We start from the raw sequence: 5,576 nt of genomic DNA, 5'->3' as shown, positions 1-5,576 counted from the left end.
TTTAGGGATAGCAAGTCTATTGAGTTTATTTCTATTTATTTCTTCCCTTTTCTCCTTGAACCCATTATATACCAGTTTTGTATAGATCATTTTTTACAGAAAAAAAATCTGTATATATTTGTGTACATATTTTCTAAATAGATTCTTGTCCTCATAGCCTAACAGGGGTTTGTGTACATTTCAAGAAAGAATAACATGTTTTTCTGCCTTTGTGAGCATGTGGTCAAACATATATTTCTCTTTCTTAGAATGCATTGTCAGATCGAAATATATGAATTCCTGACCACAAATCACACTTGTTTCCATATCTAGTCATATACAGATACAGATACAGATAAATCTATAAAAATCTCTGATGAGTAAATTTCTCATATATCCCTGTGAAGGAATACATCTCTTTTCTGCTTGGATCAACATACATTTCACCCTATTTAGAGAATAATAGATATTAGTGATGTATCTAACATTTTGGTCTTCATGAACCTTTTTGTTGAGGTGAAAGTTAACTTTGGTATTAATCATTCCCATGGCTGTTTTATGCCACTCTTTGTCCTTCCATCTTTTTCCCCCCTGTGTTGACTTTTCCCCTGGCAGCTGAACCTTCCTCCCCCTGGATGAACTACTGGATTGATCCAGTGAGGGATCCCACACGAAGATCTTAGAATGTCATAGATGTTTATCACACTATACTCTTATAGTGCTACTATTCCACTTTGACTGCTCTAGCTGCCTCCTGTTGCATTCTGGGATTTGCAGTTTTAAGGAGGGGTATTTAGAATTCTCAGGCAGAGAAGTTCTCTGCCTGAGAATTCTAAATACCCTCCTTAAAACTGCCAATACCAGAATGCAACAGGAGGCAGCTAGAGCAGTCAAAGTGGAATAGTAGCACTATAAGAGTATAGTGTGATAAACATCACAGACTCGTTCAAATTTGGCGGAATCATTATGTCACTGAGGCCAGCTGAGAACTATTACAAGTGAGGTCCCATGAAAGCTATGTTAATTAATAAATGAACATTTTTTCCAAAGGAATATTAAGAACTCCTTGAAGTTAAGAGTAAAATTAAAATCTTTTGCCCAGGGAACACCAATTTAAAGTGGATAAAGATTATAAATTTTCCTCTAGAGATCTGAAGGTGTTATGACACATGCAATGTTGTGTTGGTATATTTTTGCCCCAGATTGCATAAAATGTCTCAGGTGCATGCAATGGGTTAAAGAGGAAATGCTGATTCAGAGGAAGCTGATGCAACATAAGCATGGAGATGAGTCATAGCAGTTCCAAACTGCACTGTCACTGTGGCTACATGACAGGAAGCTGATGAAACACTAACAAGGGCTTGAATCAGAATCCTAGCTGAATTTATGTATATAAGGATGAATGCTCCAGTATACAATGTGGTGGTGTGGATGTCAGTTGATGGCGGAGCATTATGCTGGTTTGTGTAAATATTGCTGTACCGTGATTGTAAATATTTGCTGCAACTAAGATTAAAAGTCTCTTTGGAAGAATCTCAGCAATTGTGAACTACTTCCAGACTCAGCCGTGGTTTTTGTCTTCCTGGTTGGCAGTTTTCTGCACGTAGACACAGTTGTACCTCCTGGTACCTACTCCTGGTAGAAACTTCAAAGAGCTGTCCCCAGCTCTGGGTGAATGTGCCATTTTGCACATTCTCCACTAACAGAACAGCACAGAATTCTTTTCCAGAGATGAGGAGAGACTTAGGGAACTGGGTGTGATTAGCCTGGAGAAGAAATGGTTAAGGGATGATATCATAGAGGATGAAGCAAGCTTGTTTTCTGCTGCTCCATAGAATAGGACCCAGGATAATGGAGGCAAGGTAAAGGAAAAGAGATTCCACAAACTACACCTGTCTTTACAGGATACACACAATAATCCCTTCATGTAATCATAGAATCGTAGAATTGGAAGAGACCACAAGGGCCATCCAGTCCAATACCCTGCCATGCAGGAACTCTTAATCAAAGCATCCCCGACAGATGGCCATCCAGCCTCTGTTTAAAGACCTCTGAGGAAGGAGACTCCACTACACTCTGAGGGAGTGTGTTCCACTGTCTAACAGCCCTTACTGTCAGGAAGTTCCTCCTAATGTTGAGGTGGAATCTCTTTTCCTGGAGCTTTCATCCATTGTTCTTGGTCCTGTTCTCTGGAAAAACAGAAAACAAGCTTGCTCGCTTCTCAATATGACATCCCTTCAAATATTTAAAGAGGGCTATCATATCACCTCTTAACCTTCTCTTCTCCAGGCTATGATTATGCTGGACTTGATGTTAGCATGCAGCTTCTGGCCCTTTCCAGCTGATGTTGTTAAGAGAGGTGAAGTATTTTGTTTAGACGGCATTTTTGTGTGGAGACACAATTCCTTGACAAATAATGTGCAAATTATGCTTCAGGCTGTACCCATCTTCAAATTTTATGTTGCAGTTCTTCACTCAAAAATGGCATGAAAAGGGTTATCTAAATCAGGAAAAAGGAGGCTAATGCCTCTTTAGCATATACGTTTTGAAGCTATCCCATAGTTGCATCATTTAAGGTAGAAGTAATTAGATGGATAAACTTGGTAATGGAAAGTTCTTTAATATTTATAGATCTGCATGTAATAATAATAATAATAATAATAATAATAATAATAATAGATTTTATTTATATCCCACCTCTCTACAAAATGCAATCGAGGTGGCTTACAAGATTAAAAATATACAATCAGAACCCTCAACCCACCCACCCCTAAAATACAATTAAACAATGTAGAATTTAAAACATAAAACATACTTTGAAATGTTCTTTTGAATTATTTACCTGTCTCTTGAAAACTAACAAAGGATCAGAGGAAATGGATTTTTCACACCCTTGTGACTGCTCAAAGATTGATAGTTCAGTATTAGAAAGATAACTTTCCTCCACCTGCAATGAAATGAATAGAATTTCTAACAATGTCTGCCACATTTGAAAGAAATGATGTGCAGACAAAACCTACAAATTAACTTATATTTGAAGACTTGGTCAATTTTTATTGAAACATATTATTAACATGGTTGCTTTTTCTTTCCTTCTGTCTATTTTTCTGCTTTGTTATGTTGAGATATTATATTATAGTATATAACTGAAAACCATGTTCGTGCACATTTGCATTTAAAAGTTTAATATGAGAAAAAGAAAAAAAATGAATTATAAATAGACATGTTGGTAAACAAAATTGCATATATCATAGAATTGTGTTTAAAAATGTGGAAGTCAGGAAAAGAGCATATAAAAAATGGAGAAAAATGCACATATTTTTATTTTAATCAAAACAAATTCCTGAATGCTCAGTGTGGCTGGATTTTAGCATGCCCTTCCCAAGATGGTGAAGAAATCTTGCTTGGAGGTGTCCGTCCCCTCTCTCTCGATCTCCATGGTTTTTTCTAACATCTTTCTAATGATTTGACACCACAAGACGATGATCTTCACAGATGCCAAGGAGTCCAGAACAGTGTATGAGCTGAAAAGAGTTGTTGAGGGGATTCTTAAGACACCCCCTCCCCAGAAGAATAGAGATTGTACAAGGTAGACCAGCTGTTTTATGACACCAAAACTCTCTAGTTGGCTTCACTAGTCAGAGAGCATGACTCCAGGCCCCAACAACAGTTGGCTTGGCCTTCAGAGGCAGTGAAGATGCCTTTGAGCCCCTCCACACTGATCCCTTCTCCAGCCCCCCAGAGCTCCCAGATGTGATGAAGCCCCAGGATTCCAGCAGCAGTGCAAATGAGCAAGCAGTGCAGTGAGACACCAAGGGCAGCAGAGTGAGCTGCACAACCTGCGGTGGACCTCTCCTCCTTTCCCTCATGCACCCTTCTTCTGTCCTTCAGTGAGGAGAGAGAGACATGACACTATTCCTTCCCACCAGTCCATGGTCCCTTTCCCCTCCATCCTCTTCTACACAAGACTAGACCCCCCCCCCAAGCCCATCCCCACTCATCAAGCAGAGCTCTGTTTTCACTTTGGTTTTGAAAACAATAAAGGTTCAGCTATTTTGTTAAACCGGATCCTGATCCTAATTTAAACGTAGCGGGAACAAGGTTGATAATTGTTAGGACCCTCTTTTTTCCCTTTTTTTGAAGATGGGAACAATGTTTGCCCTCCTCCACTCTGCTGGGACTTCTCCTATTCTCCAGGAGTTCTCAAAGATTATTACCAATGGCTCTGAGATTACATTTGCCACTTCTTTTAATATCCCTTGATGTACTTCATCTTGTCCTGGAGATTTAAATGCATTTAGTTTAACCAGCTACTCCTGAACTATCTCTACTTATTCTGTGCTGTATCTCACTTGTTGTGTCCTCTGCTCCATTTTCCTCAGTTTGAGCACCCTTTTCTTTTGGTGAAAAGACTGAGGCAAAGAAAGTGTTGAGTAATTCTGCCTTTTCTCTTTCCCCTGTTAGCATTTCAACATCTTCTCCATGTAGTGGCCCTGCCATTTCCTTCTTCTTGCTGTGAACATACCCAAAAAAGCCCTTGTTATTGTTCTTAACCTCTCTAGCAAGGCTGAGCTTATTCTGTGCTTTAGCTTTTCTGACTTTACCCCTCCATATGCTTGTGTTTTGGATGAATTCCTCTTTGGTGAACCCCCCCCCCCTTTCTTAGATCAGTTGAAAGTTGAATCATCCCTCCTGGTTTCTTGAGATACCTCCAATTTTTCCTCCTTGTTGGAACAGCTTGAAATTGTGCCGTCAGTATTTCTCTTTTGAGAAACTCCCATGTATCCTGAACTCTCTTCTCTTTTAGTATTCCTGACTTTTCCTGACCTCTCCTTTAACCCCATCTCACTGCATTATGCCCTACCCAGCATGACTTTAGGGTGGGTTTCCCCCCCTTTTTTCCTGAGTTATTCTGGAACTTTTCTGTGATGAAGTTTTTAAAAGTTAAAAAAAAAGAAAGGAAGAAGAAAAATAAAGAAAGATAATCGGGGCACTTCAGAATATTGAGGGGGAGGGGGACAGTGGGAGAAAGGGACACTAAAACCTAATGGCTGGCAATCATGCAACCACACTGGAAGCAACATTTCACACATGGAAACTTGAGCGACTGGAAGGTCATTCAAAGGTTTCCCCCATGAATGAAAAAGAACAGATCAAGGATGCCACAGCTATGGGTGGGAGATGTTGTCATACAATGAGTATCGTTAAGGCCACTTCTTTCCCAGTGAAATTGTGGTTTAAAAACCACATGTAGTAATGTCCTAAGATTTCAACAGGGAACAATGTAAGGTCCTATACTTAGGCAGAAAAAATTAAAGGTTCAGATATAGGATAGATGACATCTGATTTGATAACAGTACATGTGAAAGGGATCTGGGAGTCTTAGTTGACCACAAGCTGAATATGAGTCAACAGTTTGATGCTGCAGCTGAAAAAGCCGATATGATCACAGGCTGCATTTATAGGCATATAGTGTCTAGACTGAGGGAATTAGTAGTACCATTCTATTCTGCTTTGGTCAGGCCTCATCTGGAATACTGTGTCCATTTCTTGGCACCAAATTCAAGAGGAATATTGAGAAGTTGGAGTGTGTCGAG

The 5,576-nt window shown here is 39.5% G+C and overlaps 1 pseudogene; it reads left to right on the top strand.

Moving 5' to 3' along the window:
• The first annotated feature begins 3,434 nt into the window (after positions 1-3,434).
• On the top strand, positions 3,435-3,786 carry LOC149309471 (elongin-B pseudogene; annotated as a pseudogene).
• Positions 3,787-5,576: the final 1,790 nt, after the last annotated feature.

Source organism: Sceloporus occidentalis, unplaced genomic scaffold (assembly GCF_023333645.1).
Source record: "Sceloporus occidentalis isolate IW3139 unplaced genomic scaffold, rSceOcc1.0.p SCAF_7, whole genome shotgun sequence".
In the NCBI taxonomy this organism is placed as follows: domain Eukaryota; kingdom Metazoa; phylum Chordata; class Lepidosauria; order Squamata; family Phrynosomatidae; genus Sceloporus; species Sceloporus occidentalis.
Note: the sequence above shows the minus strand (reverse complement) of the source record. Positions and strands in the feature narration are given on the sequence as shown.